Source organism: Notothenia rossii, assembly GCF_949606895.1.
Source record: "Notothenia rossii genome assembly, chromosome: 6".
Taxonomy (NCBI): domain Eukaryota; kingdom Metazoa; phylum Chordata; class Actinopteri; order Perciformes; family Nototheniidae; genus Notothenia; species Notothenia rossii.
Window position 1 is genome coordinate 32508832 of NC_136909.1, and position 21649 is coordinate 32530480.

A 21649-nucleotide genomic window follows, 5' to 3' on the forward strand; every position below is an offset into this window, starting at 1 on the left:
GGCATGAAAATACATTTTCAAAATGCTCAACAGTGCTGCCAAAATTATAAAATGACTGCTACACAATTAAAATAAATGCTTTTATATATTTCTATTAGATGTGACTCTTTGGCGTTTCTGTTATTATTAACACTACTGCTTTAGTTGTTCTGACTGCTAAAATCCCCTGTTATTCCTCATTTTAAAGCCGATATTCCGTGGGGTGGGGGAGCCGGGGGCTCGGATCCTTGTCACCTTTTTCATACAGATGAGTTTGCATCCCAAAGCCTCAGTCACCTTAATTCATGTTATAAAAACATCTCAGGTCAGTAACACTCAAAGCTAAATGTGCAATACCATGTTCAGCTATGTTACTATTTATAATGTTATTGTTGTTACATCAGAAGATGTACATATTGGAATGATTTCTTAACTTACAGTAGGCTATTTTTTACAGTGTGTGTTGGAAGGATTTATTAAATTACTATGAATATTGTCATTGTAGAAGGTTTTTAGAGAAGGATGAACTATAAGCCTGAATTACATAACATTTTATACCTAAAAACATAAAAGCCACAATAAATAAATCACAATTATTGTAGTTATTTTTACCTCCCGTATTGCTTTCAACCCACCAGCTTTTATGGTGTTGTTACGTCACTAACTGTAAGCTTGTCACATACAGTCTATGGTCACTCAGAGTAACCTACAGTTAATTTAGCTGCTGGAGAAGAAAGATCAGGGGGGGAGGGGGGAGAGCTGCCGTTTCATTCAGACTGTTTAAAAAACGGTAACAACGGACTATTTTTCTTAGCGGATGCATTTCAATTTAAATCAATACATACAACTATTTTTTAAATCAATAAAAACATTTTCTAAATGCATAAAAGCATTTAAATTAATATTGGGAGTCATGTCGTTACTTTGTTGAGAATGTGGCCATGTAAAAAGCGGGATAATTTGCAGCAACTTGTTCCTTATGGGGAAAAACACCCATCATGCAGACCAAGATCCCTCCGCTGCGCGTTGGGATCCTGATCTGCCGACGAGGCTCCATTAAAATATAAATATTTTTTGTGAATTACTGAGTTTAGGCACGTTAATAACGTTTTAATGAAGATGAATACAGTATAGTCATATGTGTCAGTGATTTCATGTCAATTCGGCGAACATAAACATAAATGATCGTGGTGAAGATGATGATTAAATTAGGATTAAAAATCGAGAGCCGGGCTGCATTTCCTCCCGTTCGTTTTTTTCAACTAAACAACATTATTTTGTTAAATAACAACATGGTGATGTTTTGTAAATGATTACATGTCTCTTATTTAGCACAGAGTATGATATCCGTGACATATGGATCTTAACAAAGTTCCGCTGTACATCCAGCGTACTGTATCTGACTTTATTTCACATGAGCTCCAGTGTGGAACCCCACTGCACCCCCTGGTGGATCAATGATCCATTGCAGCTGGCTTCATTATAATTACATTTATCTATCACGGGGGCGGTCTCAAGTCAAGCTGGAGGTTTTCCCTTGAGCGAGGGCAGATCACGTACCAATCACGGCCCTCGCGTTTCAAACTGTCTGAAATGAATCGCTACATCTGTATATGTTGTACTTTGGATTCCTAAAGCTTTTAGTCTACTAACCCATCATCCAAGGTTAGTTTTCACTATAAGTACAAAATATTTTTTGGACGGACACTATAATTTACAGTTTTTTACCATGTTCAATCTGAATTTTCTTTAAAATAAAAAACATCTATATTGAATCTGACTTTTCTACATCCAACTGAGAGGTTTATCATTACTTTGAGAAAAAAGATTATTAATTTAACAATTTTAGAGGGGAAGATATGGTCATTTGTTCTGGAAATGTCATTTTCGAGCCTGAAACCTGAAAAACAGGCTCGGGGTTTAACAGGTTTTTAAACAAAAATTCTGGCTAAATGTTGTGTCTTTTACAGTACAGTGAATTCCATAAAGTTCCTGTGTGTACCTATGTGATGCGTTCTTAGTTCAATTGAAGATCATTTGGCCACAACATAGATTCACCAGCCACACAATATTTCAGAGGGTCTAAACCAGCAAAGACACCCTGCTGGGACAACACCAACAGTTACATTTGAGGATTCGTCTGCAACCGGACAGATAGGGGAGAGTGGGGTAAAATGAGCCAGTGGGTAAGTTGACCCACCCCCTTTATCTGGAGAACTGTGCACATTTGTTGTCATGTGACCATACATTCAGGAAGCATCCGAGCGAAATGATCAAGGTCTGGAGTGATGTATCATACATGTTGGTTATTTAGCAAGGTGTAAAACCTTGTGAATGATTTAGCTAAAGATAAGTATGTATGAAGGACAAAACTAAACCGTCTCTTTCCAGAAAAGTGGCTGTGTGGTAAAGTGAGCCATTGGTTCAACGTAGCCTTCCATGAGGTACTGAAGTCAAATTAGTTCTCTGTAGTATAAAATAGTATTTAAAAGTAATTTGTTTTTTTATGTTTTAAACATTGTAGAAACAACAACAATCCTGAACCAAACAATTGCAAAGAGAAATGTTTAGCAGGTAGGGTGTGCAAGAGATCACGTGATTTAGCTAAGGGTGACTGGTCTTGTAGCTTAATACAATATCTTGATAGAATGAATTATATTATTTTAGGTCTAGATTTGTTTAATCATTTTAAGGCACGCCACCATCTTTCCTGCCGTATGCCTAAAGCAACATCTTTAGGAAGGGCTACAGCTTTTTTTTAGATACATTATTTTCATTATGATTGACAGAAGACATCCTGAAATAAAGGTTGTTGTTGTCATTTGACATCCATCTAATTTTCCTTGCCCAGTTGACAACCAGCCCTTTATGTGCAGTGTGGTGTTCATTATGAATGAAAGAAAAGCATAACATTGTATTATTTAAACATTATATACTCATCATAATGCAGTTCATGATGTACACTGCACTTTACCATTATCTTTGCCTCCATTTATTTTTTACAGAACACTAGTTACCCAAAGGGATTAAATATTATAATTCTTAGATTAGTAGTTTTCCACAAAATAAAATAAATGCTTAAGTTTAAAAATTGAGGCTTAGACATCAGATGTGACATTTAAATAAGAATATTTGTTTAAATTAAAGGTTCAGTTTCTGGAAATGATGTAACTTAAACCTGTCAGTTGTACATTTATTTAATCAACCCTCATAAAGTCTTTCCGTAGTCAAGCTGTTAAAACTCCTGGTTAAGGCACAAACATTGTTTTAAAATTCTAGTTCAAGCGCTTATGAAAGTCACCATGGTAACAACAAGGACGTCTGCCACTGTGGGTGACAGACTTTCTGCATTGTCAACAGGTACTTCTGAACATAGCCTGAGAATAGAGTGGGGATGGATGAACAACTGGGATTTATGTAAAAAGTGTGGCTACGGGGGCTCTTTGTGGGTGTTTGTCACGGATATATTCACTTTGGGATGCATGGACTATGGTTTGTGACCTAGCTTTTTCAAGGGTTAATTAGAAATGTACTGAACTGTTAAGACAAAGACTCTCATTCTATTGTTCTTGCCAAAAGTAAAACATCCATTAAATGTTCTGTTCTGTCCCCCAGCCCAACCTATCTTTTCAACCCAACTGGATTGAAAGGGTTTTATAAACAGAAAGTGTAATCCAGGCATGAGCAGGACCTCATTTAAGAACAACCTACATTTAATTATCAGGACAACAGTAATGACACAGTCTCAAATAAATGCCACAGTCATGTTTTTTTTATCTAACAAAAGTTGATTCCATAAAGAGAAGAAAAAAAACAAATGCAATTAGAAAAACAATGCGTGTCCCTAATAGTAGCCTTGAGGTACAGCCAACTTCCAAAATTCCATTTATTTTGACTTTGTTACCGCTGACCTTTCAACGCGCAACCAAACATAATGAGCTCTTTTACATCATGGCTCTGCGCCTAAGCTTGCGATGAGCAAAGAGAAAATGGTGTATCATGTGGATGAAGCTATGGATTTTACAACTTTAAATTGCAATCTGTATAGGAGCTGCTGTAATGATTATTTAAGTAATGGAGTATTCTATTCCTTCAATTAATCGGATAAATAATACTTTCGCTTTGTTAAGGAGCAATAAGAAATTGCAAAAGAAGAGAAAATAAGACGGAACAATTAATTGGTTTTCTTTTTAGAAACAAGCATTAACTTTGTAATGCTTGAATTACAAAAAATTATATTAGCTGTCTAAACTTAATCCATGTAATTCAATTGCAGTATATTACATTCAATAATGGTCTAGACCAGCGGTTCTCAAACTGTGGTCTGTGGAAAAAAGCTAAATAAAATCGACTTTTTACTATCAAGGATTTTCGGGGATCACCTGATATGTGACTTTCTCTATCGAAATCAGTCGCATTGACCCGAAGACACATTTTGAGTTGTGTACACTGTTGGAAAGAGGAGATTCCTAACTTTCTAATGATATCAGGCACTGGGGTAGTGGTCGTTGGGCTCATCGGACATTTATGAGAGAAAATCTCTAATGTCCGAGTGCAAGTGAATGCACCACAAGACACGAGCCTTGTAACCCCTCCCCCGGCCCTGGCGCGAGCGTGGAAATATGATTGGCGGCGATTTAATTTGAACTGGACGGCGCAAAACCTCCTGCCACCCAATGAAAAATGTTCTAGATCCACCCCTGAGTAGGCTATTTTTTATCGTTTTGTTTATTTAATAAGTGAATTTCAGGACAACTTTGGGAATTTTTTAGATTTAAATAGATTTTGAAAGTCGAGAGAGAGAGAGAGAGAGAGAAGCAGCGCTGTGTGCTTGGTTGCAATACTGTTGCTCAAGCCTTTATGCAACTTAGGCCTATACATTGTTTTTGTTACTTATATGCCTGTGTGTCAATGGTTTTGAGTCTGTGTGTGTTGAGCGCAGCACCGTCTGCTTTTTGCAGTACAGTCATAGCCGTGGGAACATATTTCAAATGGGGGGTGCTTTGGGGATGACACCAGGGACGGTTTTGACCAATTTGGCCCTAGGCAAGATTTTAGCTAGCAATGAAAAACATCTACAAAAGATCAATACACTACAAACAGAGAAACGTATTGATATGGTGGACAGCTTATATAAAAAGGCTTCAAATGTATTTAGTATTGCATGAACATGTTTTAATTGGGGGGTGGACCTCACATCCTCTAGGGGTGTCCGGATGTTCCACCGGGAAGATTTATTTTTACATTTTAAAGTAAAATGCTTCAATCTGGTGCACTTTGAGCGCCCAAAGTAGAGACTGATCTAGAAGATACAACTCTAAAACACCCATATGAAAAAGATCGGTTTGCATTTTAATAATCAAATAAGTATGTGAACATAACCAATAACCTACCATAGCCAACTTGTTTTATTTTTGTGGTTCATTTATATCTTATTTGATCAGTTAACATTTATTTATTTATGCATATTTTTAAATATCTCCAGTTTTAAACAATATTTTTGGTTTACTGTCCTATAATATACATTAGAATGATTTGAAACCTGTTTTTATTTATCCTAATAATTATAAAGGAATGCCTTGGAAATATTTGTTGACATAAATTGTGATCAAAACTAAACGATAATTTAGACTAAAGTGAACTATCTAAACACTCGGAGTCCTTTACCTCACTGAACCTCTCAGTCTGACAGGAGAGCTCTCCCTCCACATTATTGTAGAAACAGCTTCTTATATCCGTTAGCGCAGCAGAAGCTAACAACATTCCCCGCCGGTACCGGTGCACCACCTCTCTCTCTCTCTCTCTCTCTCTTTCTCTCTCTCTCTCTCACGCTGGCTGTGAGCTGCGTGCGCCTGATAAGCCAACATCCCCCACTTTCATAACTTACAGCGCCCATCGTACGGGGCAAATGGAAAATGTAACCGGGGTGAAAAGGGTGTTATCTTTACTTTTATTATATTTGTATTTAATCTTGTGGAAGTGCAGATCCCCTGTCCTCCACCAGGGGGTGCTGCAGCACCCTTGGCACCCCTACTTCCCACGGCCCTGGTACAGTAACTAAAGTAGGACTAAGCATAGCGGTAGTTTTTTGTAGACCTGTCAGCCTGTTTTGTGAGTTCACTGCGCGCGTGCGCACTTGTGGCTTTGTTTGGAATGACCTAATTAAAATACCGTCCGCCGTCCTCTTTGAGAAACATACACAACGGAGACAGACACCGGTCACAAAAGTATCAGATTGGCTTCAATTTTCTTTTGATTGTCTATAATTAACTATAACAAAATATCGCCGTTTTAACACTAAGTTTATACTGTATATGTACTTATTTTTACGGTATATGAGGTGGTCCGCGAAAATCCTTTATAATAAATAGTGGTCCGCATAAACAAAAAGTTTGAAAACCCCTGGTCTAGACAAACCTTTTCACCACCGTCCTGGTTAATTAAAGTTTGTATTGTCATCTTTAGTGGTTATTTGTAAAAATACAACAACACATAGTTCAAATTATACAACAAAAGTTAACATTTTATACAAAAAGTTCCGGACATCCTTATCTAAAAAGTTAACTTTTCAATCATTTTAATGGTATACTTAAAGCTCCTAAGAACTAATGTAAGGAAGTTTTGAAGGCTGGTGGCAGTTGACGGGACTCATTTGAAGTTTGATTGTGTGTAACTCTCCAACCAATCTGACTGCAATGTAGATGGTAATGAGTATTTATTTTCACAGTTGCAGTCATAATCCAGGGCGGTCAGCGGGAGATCTTATCAACTAACACAGTTATGCAGCAGTAGAGGCTACTGTGACTAACATGACAGAGAAAGATCAGCGGGATGGCGATATAACGAGCCTACCAGAGCAGTAAGATGATCTCCTGTTTAGGAGATCATCTTACTAGTACAGTATATAGACTCAGAATGATAAGTACTTAAAACTATGTCAAATATCTTGTTTCACTTTCTTAACAGTTCATGTTGAGACATAAACCTGTCAATTTATTTATACAGCCCAAAAACAAGAATTTGGCTCAAAGTCATAGTATATCCTATAATGGTGGTGGGTTGGTCTCTTTACTGTATATTTTAGAAAGGCTCACTCTACTTAAACAAAATGGCTCAGGGTGCATCTGAGATTAGAGGGGGTGCAGGGGTAAAGTGCTATTTTTATAAGTGGGGAGTGGATCTAACACAAGATTTTTTTTAAATATTTAATATTAAAGTTAAATGCATCAATCTGGTGCACTTTGAGAGCAAAATTAAGAGATCTATGGATACATCTCTCAACATCCATATGAAACAGAACTGTAAACTGATTTTCTATTTCTTTATGGATATTTTACAAATCACTCCCCTTTTAAACTCTATTCTTGTTTTACTGTCATATAGTATTTCATTTTTAGTGAGTTACTCAGATGAGTACCAGGAGACAGCGTTTGGTACTCTGGTACAATTGTGGTGAAGGCATCTGAGTTAGATGTGTTTGAACCGAAATGTCTACAGGCATAGCAGAAGATGGCATCTTTTTTACAGGAAATTCCAGCCAATCTCTGTTTTTAAACCATGAGCTGCAAAATGAGTGCCTGAGTACCGCCGTACCGGCATGGTGCCGGTACCCAGTAAGAAGTAACGGTACGATACGAAATGGGTAAAAATCAGAAGTCCCGGTACTGCGTACCGGTGAGTACCGGCCCAATTCAAGCACTGGTTGTACCCCGGGTCCTCTGCATGAGATGTGCGGTTTTCCAACCGGCTGGGGATTGACTCAAGAATCCCTCGCCGGCTGGCTGAATATTGTGTTTGAAAAAGTCCTCTGAGCTGGTAGGTCTCCAAACATTGAAATGTCGGACAGCAAGTGCGCTATAAGAAAGAAGAAAATACAACTATGTTGGGGATTTTAAGGATTCTATAGATTATTGACTAAAACATTTAGAGGCATGTTCCAACATCTTCACTAGTTTATATAATTACATTGCTTATAGTTGCATGGCTTGCCAACATGTTGGTTTAAACCATATCACATTATTCAGTATAACTATAATCATAGAACATAATCAACTTTATTCATTTGAGCACTTTTTGTGCAAGAGCCTGGAAGGACTCTGGGATCTTCTCCAACTCAGCCACAAGAGCATGAGTGAAGTCCAACACTGATGTTGGGTGATGAGGCCTTGCTGGCAGTTGGCATTTCAGTTTATCCCAAAGGGCGTGTATGGGGTTGATGTTGGAGCTTGTGCAGACCATGCATAACTAGCAAAACATTTCATTATGGACCTCACTTTGTTCTTTTGGGCATTGTCATGTCAAAACAGAAACAACCCAAAAAACCTTTGACACAAAGTTGGAAAATGCTACTGTCCGAAATATTATTATAAAGTATTAAGATTTACTAACAATTGAACTGGGTCATATAGTGGACATAACACATAATGGTAGCTTTTATTTAGAGCATCTTTTCTTCTGTAATGTGATGTAATTTATATTTTACGCTGCATACATATTTGCTTGGGAATAGTTAGAAGAGACATTTAAATGACATCCTACTAATTTGGCTGGCCCAGATGTGGGTGTGTGTACAGGGCTACTTAGCTAGAGAGCACTTTTGGACTCCACCCCCTGACCAATTTATAAATATATATATTGTGGCTTAAGCTGACACCCTATTTTGCATGTCTCTCAAAGGGAATCATCAATGGTGGGTGGCTGTGTGGCAGGTTATAAATTGCTTTATTGGTTTTCCTGCTCTTAAACAAATCTGTTGCATTTGGAATTCCCCATCTATTTGACCTATTTAACTATTTTTATCAGCTTAACAGGTCATGTGACCCAATATGTAATCAAAATGACTCTGGGGGATGGGTGCTGGATAAGTGCAGAGTAGAAATAAAACCTGGATTCTGATTCACAGAGACGTCAACGTCGAGTTCATCCTGTATCAACAAAGCTGCCTTCCTCTCAATACCTGAGAATCCGTTCGCTCAGGGCCACAGGTTCATCAGCATCACATGTATCTATATCTGCCGAGGCTAGAAGACACGGGCTCCATTTGTGTTGTTAAACCTTTCTGCGTTAATTATTTATCAACAGACTGAATGTTTGCTAGAGTTTGAGCCACAACTGAAGCAAACTACTACAATGTTAGTGTGTCAGATAAAGCAGAAGTAAATGACATATTTTAAATATTAAAATCATTAAAAAAAAGCAGCTTAAACCTAGATGTCCAAAAGGAGTCCAACTTGAATGCTTTATTATTTTTACTTTCCCGGTCTGGCATGGGGATTAATACACATGTGGTGCTCTAGTGAGTATTTGGGGCAGCAGGAGGTTTTTTGTGGGATTAAGTCAAATAAAAAGTGTGTGTGTGTGGTGATGAAGGAAACTGTCACCAAGTGTAACAGTGTGGCCATCATTGTTGTTTTTTATATTTTATTATAGATTGTTGGCATTATGGCACATTAGGGAAAGATACATCAGGCTTTAGATAAACTGATGATTAATATTAGAAGGAGAGGTAATTTTCGTTTTTTTTTTTTGTTGGATTTATTAACATGAGAGAAAATACAGTTTATCCCCAGAGTTCACATTAATAGACATTACTATACTGTACAGTATGTGTGCCCTTGGGGCTCATATGAGGTTTCGTCCTTAGAAAAACACATTCCCCCAAACTTTGTTTCGCTGGCATCAGCCAGAAACATCGAAAATATTGACTTGCTTTATCTTACTTACATCTCATAAACCCAAAGAGAATTGGATTGAACTGAAATCATAATAATAAAATGAGCAGGTTTCATTTGAATATATAAAAAATAATGGTGGCTATATGAATAGTACATCATGAAATTGGTCTTTTATGTACCTGTATTATAGAAAAATGTTCATCAGTACATTGAGGTACATGAGGTGAGTGCACTTTTCTTAGATCTTAAGAATCTGCAAATAAGAGGGGAAAGCTCAAAATAACGTCATGCTATTGTTGATGCAATTAATGCCATACGTCTGTTTGGAAGCAAAGGGATAATCGGCTATGTCGCTTGCAGGTTGTTTGAAGTTGAATCTGCTATATCTGTATTCAGCAGTATAACGACGATAGCCAACCCGCAGGCCAAGCTGCAAACAGTGAAAATGATGATGGCTCGGATTTAATTGCTCTCCAGATGCAATCCAGATGATTTCACAGTTCATCTGGCAGGAATCAGGAACAGCTGAGATCCTTTTGAAGTGGAAATTAAAAAAAAGAAATCCAGGAGACAAAATAATTATTACGAGCTGTTTCACATGAGGCACCTCGGTCCCACAGGAAGCCCCCCTCTTCTCTGATATCTACTCTCGCAGGAGGATTTTTTAAGAATCTCTTTTTGAAATGTGCTTAGATTAGATGAGCGTATGTGGACAAAAAAAGCAATAATATGAAGGTTATTTTCGTCAGCTTTTAAAGGTGTTTCAAAAATTGCTGCTGTCAAGCAACACAAACGTTAACGTTTAAAATAATCCAGCTGTCAGTCTTGAACAAATGGTTACATAACAATTAACATAGTTAAGCAGCAGTGAGGCAGTCTAGAAAATGCCTGTTAACAAGCAAATGGTTCCATATTCAAGAAGGCCGGAGGAGTCACATTCACCTTTGGGATTTTTGGTCAAGACATTTGGGACAAGCACCATGCTTGAGGATTTAAGGGCCCAGAGACAGCTCCGTGTCCCGGAATGTAATGGTTTGAGAGGACGTGTTCTCGGTCATTGACAGTGACTTGAGGCTGTATACATTCAGCCGAGAGAAAGACACAAAAATAGGGACTGTGACATGTAGTTGCAAAAGGACAAGTGCACTGTCTACCCCTAAAAACACTTAACAAATCACTCCAAGGAAGCTTTGCTTAGAAATCTAGTGGCATATATATATATATATAATACAATAAACCCTTGTTAAATATATATCATTTAAAAACGCAGCGGCAAATCAAAACTATATTATCAAAATAAACATTCACAAACCAAAGTTTCACAAGATCTTAAAGTGAAACATCTGGCAGAAAAAAAAGTAGCTTAAATGTCGCACACGTTTGTTAATGGAAGTTGTGAGGATTAAAGTGCTGTTTATGTTCCGCCCTGTTTGCCTTTATGGTTCCTCCAGGCCATACTGTGTTTGGCATCAACATTTCCTCAGAAAATCAATGTTTACCAATTCCTGATACTTTTCGATAGCTGTGTCAGGGAGGGTCGAAATATTCATAGTGTTCCTCTGTGAGCAGTGAGGCTCTGCTTTTTCTCGCAGACCAACAGTCCTCTGGTGGTTTTGGTCGGCTAGTTTGTTTGCAGGAAACTTTCTGTCTATGGATTCTCTGGGGACATTTTGTACAGCGTGGCTCATTCCAGCTGCGAAGCACACTCACAAATGCTGCTCTTTTTGACGGTGAGAAAGATGATGAGTATTTATTTTTCCTAAGCCACTACCACCCCCCCCCCCACTCCTTTCTTATCGCATCAACAGCCCAAAATAAAAAGTGAGCTGCAGGTGAAAAAAAAACAATCTGATCTCACCAGAATGCGTGACTCCACCACGACTCCTTAAAGAGCAACTTCCAGGTTAAAGACACCTGTGATTAAATGTGTAGGACAATGATGTATACACTAGATTTTCAAAAAAATATACATAAATATACACTACAGTGACATCTGGCGTCGTTTTTGTAAGACATTTTTACTTCCGCAGCAAAAAAGCCTCCCCACGTGACCTCCCGCGTGTGACGTAACAAAGGGGAAACAAGGGGGAGAGCGGCCGGTGTAACGTATTAATAAACATGGATCCCAATGCTAGTTTCGACGCAGAAGACACAAAAGAAGTTGAACATGAATATTCGAATGCATATGACGGACCACAACCTTATAATTATGAGCCTGCTAGGCGTCCAAGAGACCAGGAGCAGCCAAGGATTAGAAGAAATAACAGCCATCGGAGAGAAATTGAGCTGTGGTGTGAGGAGAACCAGTGGAGAACTGGGCAGCTATCTTGGTGAGTGATCGGCGTTAGCTACAGAATGTTAGCTAACGTCACATCACAACATTGTGAAGTTAGCTATCATATATCAGGCTATAACTAAAGTAGCATTGATAATATAGTAACGTTACTGGCAGGACTGTTGATACTGATCCATAACAGAAACTAATGCGCAAGTATCAGCCATTTCTCGCGTTACCTAATGCAAATCCACACTACGTTGCGGTGCTGTACCGGAGGGGAGAGAGCAGGGAAGGAGGGGGGGAGAGATGTAATACGGTTTCCTGATAAACGTTACCTAATGCAACTCCACACTACCTTCGGAGCTGTACCGGAGGGGAGAGAGAGAGCAGGGAAGGGGCAGCTATCTTTGTGAGTGATCGGCGTTAGCTACAGAATGTTGGCTAACGTCACATCACAACATTGTAAAGTTAGTTATCATATATCAGGCTATAACTAAAGTAGCATTGATAATATAGTAAAGTTACTGGCAGGACTGTTGATACTGATCCATAACAGAGCAGGGAAGGAGGGGGGGGGGAGAGAGCAACGAAGGGGGGGAGCATTGAAGTCCCGTCTCTTTGTCTGCACAAAACGAACCCAGGACCGAAAGCTAACTAGCTTTTTTTCCTGTTAGGGAAATAGTGGACTCGATGTCCTGACAGGCTGGTATTTGTGCAACCTGCACAAACACAATACTGCACCATGATTACAAATGGTGAAATACAATGTAAAACTACCGGAAAAAATACCAGCTCACTAAAACACAACCGCTCAACACAACTACTAACTATTCCCGCGGTCAGAGAGCGGAGATGTGTCGGTTATGGCTAGAAAGGATCCGTCTAGTGTAAATATGACGTCCCGTTCTCGTTCTAACTCTCGTTGTAATCGGAGCGGCTTGGAAGCGCAGTCACGTGGCTGAATGTTTACGTTTGGGGTGGCGAGAAACTAAACTATATTAAGTATGTAAATTACAGGGAGTGTGATTGTTGAAATAGGTTGTTAGCGGTCCTGCTGTTGAAAGAAGAATGACAACACTGTAGATCAGCAATACTTTGGTTTATTTTGTATTCTGTTGGAGATTTGGAGGATGTTGAAAACCAACCTCGTCTCCGCGTGTCGTTTGATAAGCTGGGTGAATTCGTGAAAAGGAAGGGATTAAGAAACACCAGAATACAAGTTAAACAATAATCCTGCTTTAATGATAAACAGTAACGATACAAATACAAAGAAATCACGAAGCACTCTGCAGAGTACTCCGGGCTCAGGTTCTACCACCGTGTGAGACAGGTCTCAGGAACGGCCGGTGAAAAACAAGAGCGCGAACCAAAGGAAAACACAGGCTTTCATACTAAAACACAGGAGGAGGTGTGTGCGGGCTTTCCCCCCGAGGTCATCTTATTGGCAGAGACCAACACATGGCCTGTCGCACCCAATCAGTGCGACACAGCAGAAGAAACCTCGTTCACATCTTGTAGCCAGCACACACCCCTTTTATGGCCCTTTGTCCCTGGGTCCATCTTCCCCCCTTCAGGTTACCACACACAAGTTAAAAGTATGTTTTAAGATATAGTTGTTATAGTTGGCTAAATATACGTAATACATGTTAATTACTTTCATATCAATAACAACGAGGAACACATTACCTATGCTCTTAAGCAGTATTAGAGATGCTTTTCAAATAGTCAAACTTCACACAGGCCTACCTATGGCCCTTCCATTTGTTTGAGCTATTGTTCACATCTTTACTTCAAATAAAAGGTTTCACATTGTATATTTCCAGCTTCCTTTACACATACTGTTATTATTAATACAAAGTAACCAACCACACACATCTATTGAAAACAAGTCGATTCCCCTGATAATTGACATGCTGAAACTCTTCGGAATGTGTTCCCTCCCCCAACTCTCTCGTCCCTGTCATAAAAAACTGCTTCCATTTCATATAGAGTAATGAAAGATGTTTAAGCTAATTTCTCCACAATGTTTGTAGCCATTTAGTACCCACACGTGAAAGAATAAGAACAGAGGTATAGTTGACCAGTAATCCTGTAGCACATATATTTTACTGCAATGAAAACACACACACATCTGCTACAAGATTGTGTAGCGCACACCCTTCTTTTACGAGGGAAACATTCCAGAGTTTCGGCACTATCTCCAAATAAGGGTGTCCCATGCTCCCATCTCTTCTCAAAACACAAGGACTTCACCTCAATATATTGGGGGAGGGAAAAGATACTTTGTCCCTTCAAATTTAACACACATGAATATATATAAGGTGACATTAAAATGAATATACCAGATTTAACTTTCCTGCCATAACACGTTACTTTAATCCTTCAAATAATTCAAATAATCCTTCAATTCCCCCTTTTTGGTCTCGCATTAACGAGACCAACACACATAAGACATTTGAAACAAAACTACTGTCCTTCTTTAATACTGTGTCTGTCCCCCTTCATTAAACCCTTGAGAACAGAAAACAACCTCCAATGACAATGAATAAACTATCAGAGTGAGAGCCTGAGTGCCAGAAAGCAGCATCCTTGCGTGTTGTTGAATCATCAGGGCCCCCCCCCCCCCCTCAGCGGAATACGCCAACAAGGGCAGCTGATAGGGAGGGGGAGATGCGGCCTTTCCTTCAAAGGTGGAACTGATGAATCTGATCAGAGAGAAGTAGACTCCTCTGCTGCCTCGAGAAGTCCCCCAGCCCGCTGACGCCTCCTTCCAAGTCGTCTGCTGTAGGGATGTCCGCGAGGTCCTTCTCCTCCAGTCCGCTGATGCCTGCTTCCAAGTCGTCTGCTGTAGGGATGTCCGCGTTGACGATAGCCAGGTCCATCCTGATGTCCTCCAAGGTCCTAGCCGGAGTGTTCCTCGCCGCACACTGGCTCTAGTACCAGATGTCCCCCTTTGCTCCTCGGCGGACGGCATGAGATGTCCTCTGGGTCACTCTGTAGAGGCCGGAGAACCTGGGGTTGAGTCACGTAGGCCTGACGACCTTCAGCCAGACGAACTCCGCTGTGTCGGCCTCCTGCTCCTCGGGTCCCCCTTTTGGCGTCAGCAACCTGTGTGGAGAAATCTGATACCCACCCCTCAAGTCTACGCTCAGGGCTTCTGGGCCCTCAGGTGTTTGACCCACCGCTGGTAGGCCACTTCAGAATTCTAATACTTGGCCTGTGTCAACAAAATAAACCCCAACATCTTCAGGTGAACTAAATAACATATCTCAATAGCTCTGAATTCCTGACAAGCATCTGTGTTATTATAAATGAAATCTTTGAGATCCCATTTAAAATCTAAATATAATATGAACTGCTAACGTCTCTGGTAATGGAACACACTAATGTTATGGATTAAAAACAACTAAAATCATGATACTGACAAAGTGAATAATTTCCAGGCGAGACTGCTTCTACCTGTCACTGCTTGGATATTATCAAGCTGAAAAATGAATACAGAAATCCAACATACTGTCCTCAAATGTCTTTCTATTATGACTTTAAATTAAATGTACATCCCCATAATGATCTAAACAGTCTATGGCTTTTACTTCTTTACCAGGCTAGTTACAAGATGTTGTCTAAATTAAATTATATCTCATTACATTACTATGTTTTAACTTAGCTGTAATATGTTCTTTCTACACTTCAAACCTCAGTTACTTTAATACCTGTTGAAATATTACCAAATTGTTTTCATTATCACAGTTCACCTTCTCATTCTCATTCTGGAATTACCTCTCTCAGTAGCCCCTTGGCCACTGATTCTGCATCTGTGTTACCTGTTATAACTCAATCAATATTATAAACATGTCAACATTAATCAAACATTATCTTATCCCCAGATATGGAGCAGGTTAAATCTAAAACTGTCAATCAATGGTCAGATTGAACATCTGAGTTGGGGCGGCAGGTTTCTTCCAGTCCCTAAATGAAAATATCCCACACTCCCCCTTTTTACACATGTAAACATGTGTAATAAAATCCTGTATGGGAAGAAAACCTTCAGGTAACCAGTGGTTATAAGAAAATACCAAACATCATTCACAAAAGTATATCCATCATCTTTCACAGTAAACACTCCAGGGAAAATAAGTGTTCATTTCCAGCTGGCAGTCCTAAAAGAAACAGAATCTTTAGATTTTAGTTTGAGTTTTACATTTGCAAACCGCCAACTCCTGTGGGAATTAGAAACGGGTCACATGTGCTTTTTTCCAAATGTGTGGAATTGTAGGAAACCTGTGTTTCCCATGGAGCTCCAAAATAATGTATTAGTCCAAAGACATGCTCGGTTAGTTATTGTTTTAGAATCATGCAGTTACACTGATCACATGCAGAAATTCATTCACACCCACACTGTCAGGTTGTAAAGTCAAGTTTGGTCAGCCCCAGAGTCAGTCATTGATAGTGTTGTTCTCAAGTCACACTGTCAGTCAGGGTCAAAGGTCATTTGTTCTCAGTTTCATTGGCCATGTGTCGTGCTCTGCAGAGACTTTGATATTTCAGCATAGGCCAGTATCCTTTGTCTACAAAAATCAGTCATATATGGAGCGCCATCATTTATCAATTCACGATTACCACCTTAAGTCAGATATCTCTAACTTGTCATCGGGACGGCTGCTTCCCACATTTCCTGCAACTTGGTACAAAACTCACTTCATAATAGTACTACTGCTACTGCAATTTATTTACAACTAAGTAGTATTAAAATGTCTAAGAAATCTAATTCAGAAACTTGTGTACATAACTATTATCTTAAGTCAAAACATTACTAGGATCTGTGTAGCTCTGCATTTCATAGCTCATTATCCTCATTTATCTTCAATTCCGGTCTACTTAAAAACAATGTTAAACTCTTTAGCAGTGTGTGGAACCTTGGGTGTCCGAACATGCAACCATCACCCTTTACTTTACCAAGGATTAAAAACAGTTTCCATCCTAAAGCCCTCCTATGGTAATAACTATGCCACAATGGTGAAATCAATATTGTAACAAATGAAATCACTGCTTTATTCACACATGAATAAAAATCTCTTGAAGAATAATTTATTAATATGATGGAAAGATTGAAGAATATGGTTCTACACTGTGCTACTCCAAAACACCCCCTGCTTAAAGTGTAGTGCATATTTCCCTCATGTCTCCCCCTTTAACCCTCAGTGTGTTTTTAGGATGATTTTCTCATTTTACATTAATAGTTTCCTCTTTACTGCTATTTAGAATTTACCAATCGATTAATTCATGGTTAATACCTCTTTTTATCTTTACTTATTTATCAAGTCAATTCAAGTTCTTTAAATGTGGTGTCTTCTATGCGCGTTTTGTGAATAAGTGTGTTTATGTGTAAACTCACTCATTCCCGTTTTCCTTTTCTCCTCCCCTGGTTGTCTCAAGCCGTGACCCCGACCTCCTCACTTCAAATCGACTATGCCAACTCCTCTGATTCTGTCTTCTCTTCAGTCCATCAGCTCTTGAATCCATCCGCTGTAACTGTTTTAGGCAGCCTTTGGCCCAGTCACATCTGCAGCCCACATCATGCCACTGTTCTTTGCACTGCTTTGCATTTCATCTCCCCTTTACAGTCTCTCTGCTGCTTTATGGAGGGCGGATTCTGCTCTCATGTCCCCCACTCTGCTCCTGTGCCAAATCTCGTGGCTCAGCTTCATGCCCTGTCTGAGGGACTGATGAGAGTATTTCTGTATGTCAGCAAGCGGTTTGGTTCTGGATGCCTCAGGTGGAGACGGTTCAGCTCCGGTTCTCTGTCTGTTTGATGGAGAAGGAGGAGCCTCCTTTTGGGTTGGGTCTTTTGTCTGCTTGGAGGGACGGGGTCGTAGCCTTTCTAACTCAGAGGGGGAGTCCAGGTCCCGGGACGCATTATCCATAAGAAATCTAGCACACTGAGATTGAATCAATCCAACCCTTTCCACTCTGTCTCTTTCTAATCATACTATCTGTCTTAGTTGCGAAATGCCATCTAAACAACACCATTAATGTCTACTTATGATATTACAAAAACTCCCTCTATAAATTGTTTCATCCATTGTTACATATCTACCCAACCTGACTCTTTCAGGAAACCATTTTCTTCCATAAATTGAAATACCTGTTTCAAGCATCACATATTTCACACACTACGAAAGAACATCTCCATACTTTCTCCAATATTTTAAATCCCACTGTTACTTAGAACAATAGTAAACCTGCAGAGCACACTGATCAGATCACAGTAATATAATTTGACTCAAGTGTAGGCCCATGTCTACTTTACATTTTACTTATTACTTTTGGTGAATATTTATTTATATTGTCTAAACTCCTTGTCTATGATGTGCAAAAAGTTAGAGTATAAAAATGTGTTTTTCTCAATGTATTTACACTCCACGGATTCTTGAGTTTACTCATCTCCTAGTGTTGTCGTTCCTAAAAATGTTAGCAAACACAAAACTCCCACTACAACATTTATAGATAAATTGATCTAGCAAAATGAACTCTTTTCTAATTCAAAATGTGACAAAAGAACAATGATTTGTCTTTCACAAGATGGTGGTCTAACAGAATGACTCTTGACCTCATGGGGTCAAATAGATTTAGCCATGAGGCGGCTGACTTTAAAATGAACTGGGACAAAGAAACCACATGCATGTGGGTACATTATAGTCTAGAAATATAACACAAAACAACACTACTTAAAAATAATAACAATTCAAATGACTTCTGGTGAAAAGCATGAAGAACAAAACAACTTAATCTACTCTCAATGTTCATGTACACCATCACTGTGTATTTAATCAGTAGTTACCGGTTGTATCCTTAATCAAACTATTTCACCATCTTCACTTATTTTAGGTTACTCATTCAACAATATGACATTCTCCGGAATAGTAGTTAACTTTATATAACTTTTACTCTCTATATTTTAGCAACAACCTTACTTTTCTCTCTCTCTCTGTCTACTTTCCAAAACATCTCATTTCTCCTGACCACAAGTTTCTCATAAATCACCCCTTTGTGTAACCGTGTGAGATGGCTGGAGCAAAACCTTGTGCAGGACCTCTGTCATGCTTAAACATTAACAGATTCCCTCTGACAAACTTACAAAAACCTTCTCTTTACTTTCTACTCTTTTGTTCCTGTATTTAATATAATTTTCCCCTTGGAATATAATTAAGTACAATCCTTAGTTAATGACAAATACCATGAAATTCACAACGCAATGCAACGGTATGAATCAGTTCTCAAAGACTATATTTAAATAGCAGCAAATCATTGTTTCTTATTTATTTCAATATATCTACCACTTCAAATCACACCTTGATCTGTTAATTTTCTATGTATTTCACTCCAACTTCAGATCACTAGAGAAAAAAGCAAGCAGACACACTCCGGGCTGCTGCTGCTGCTCTCGAGAGGAAAAAGGGTGGGGGGAACCCTCACAGACAAATACTGACACCCCCTTCTCTCTCCCCTGCTGTAGCTCTCAGCCTCTCCTTTGGAAAAGGGGGGCTTCTTTCAACAATTAACACTTCTGCTATCCTTTTATTCAATTTTTTTTTTTGCTTGAACCCACTGTCCTCGTAAGCTCTTAACTCACGCTCCTCTCGTTGAAATTCTCCTTTCATTATGACTTCGTATCTATTCATCTGACTTAGGCTGTTTCTGTTACCAGTAAATATTCACAGAAAAAATGTTCCCCGTACAGTCTATTCAGCTTTTATTGTCCGATGTTTATTCCAACAAGTTTAGCAAGCCTCTCAGCGCGCTTCAACACCGTCTTTCAACGATGTGACGCTGACGTAACCCAGGCTTACAGAATTCTTTATCGTGACGTTTGGCTTTATAGATTCAACCCCCACAGAACAAAGGATTAATGAGGTCCGGTCACTTCAAAATTGCTTTTTGAAGGTTGCGTTACTCTCCTTTGGATTTTACTTATAACTCAACTTCAATTCCTATGAACCTAAGAATTGTTATTCAGATTCGTCTCCTGGATGCCGTCTGAAAACGGTCACTGGACGTCCCCCAACGAGTCTTCAGCCGTCTCCTTTCTGAAAAAAGTACGGGGCCTTTCACCTTCGTCTTACATACCTCGTTGATTCACTTTTATGTTATATAACTTTCCTACCTATCTAAAATATGTATTTGTATATTCCACCGCAACAACTATGACACCGGAATATGTCTCTGACAACTCTAAAATTTAGTTTAGCCAATTACAGACCTTCGATAGAAACAGGCTTGTCTGCTCACCTTTCAATTGTAGGATCCTCGTTTTAGTTGTCAGAGATTATTCTAGGCCTCTTCTCCGGACCATTCGTCCGCTTGCCGCTGGTGGTCTCTTCCCCGAAAACACCCCACTCAGACACGTCGGGTCACCACTTGTTGGAGATTTGAAGGATGTTGAAAACCAACCTCGTCTCCGCGTGTCGTTTGATAAGCTGGGTGAATTCGTGAAAAGGAAGGGATTAAGAAACACCAGAATACAAGTTAAACAATAATCCTGCTTTAATGATAAACAGTAACGATACAAATACAAAGAAATCACGAAGCACTCTGCAGAGTACTCCGGGCTCAGGTTCTACCACCGTGTGAGACAGGTCTCAGGAACGGCCGGTGAAAAACAAGAGCGCGAACCAAAGGAAAACACAGGCTTTCATACTAAAACACAGGAGGAAGTGTGTGCGGGCTTTCCCCCCGAGGTCATCTTATTGGCAGAGACCAACACATGGCCTGTCGCACCCAATCAGTGCGACACAGCAGAAGAAACCTCGTTCACATCTTGTAGCCAGCACACACCCCTTTTATGGCCCTTTGTCCCTGGGTCCATCTTCCCCCCTTCAGGTTACCACACACAAGTTAAAAGTATGTTTTAAGATATAGTTGTTATAGTTGGCTAAATATACGTAATACATGTTAATTACTTTCATATAAATAACAACGAGGAACACATTACCTATGCTCTTAAGCAGTATTAGAGATGCTTTTCAAATAGTCAAACTTCACACAGGCCTACCTATGGCCCTTCCATTTGTTTGAGCTATTGTTCACATCTTTACTTCAAATAAAAGGTTTCACATTGTATATTTCCAGCTTCCTTTACACATACTGTTATTATTAATACAAAGTAACCAACCACACACATCTATTGAAAACAAGTCGATTCCCCTGATAATTGACATGCTGAAACTCTTCGGAATGTGTTCCCTCCCCCAACTCTCTCGTCCCTGTCATAAAAAACTGCTTCCATTTCATATAGAGTAATGAAAGATGTTCAAGCTAATTTCTCCACAATGTTTGTAGCCATTTAGTACCCACACATGAAAGAATAAGAACAGAGGTATAGTTGACCAGTAATCCTGTAGCACATATATTTTACTGCAATGAAAACACACACACATCTGCTACAAGATTGTTTAGCGCACACCCTTCTTTTACGAGGGAAACATTCCAGAGTTTCGGCACTATCTCCAAATAAGGGTGTCCCATGCTCCCATCTCTTCTCAAAACACAAGGACTTCACCTCAATATATTGGGGGAGGGAAAAGATACTTTGTCCCTTCAAATTTAACACACATGAATATATATAAGGTGACATTAAAATGAATATACCAGATTTAACTTTCCTGCCATAACACGTTACTTTAATCCTTCAAATAATTCAAATAATCCTTCAATTCAC

At 39.2% G+C, this 21649-nt stretch overlaps 1 long non-coding RNA gene across 1 annotated transcript in view; it reads right to left on the bottom strand.

Moving 5' to 3' along the window:
• LOC307044809 overlaps nucleotides 1-21641 on the bottom strand; it is a 449985-nt gene extending 428344 nt beyond the window's left edge. Inside the window, exon 1 of the long non-coding RNA XR_013809694.1 lies at nucleotides 14359-21641. This is a non-coding gene — a long non-coding RNA (uncharacterized lncRNA). The remainder of the gene's footprint in view (nucleotides 1-14358) is intronic.
• Between the last annotated feature and the right edge of the window lie 8 nt (nucleotides 21642-21649).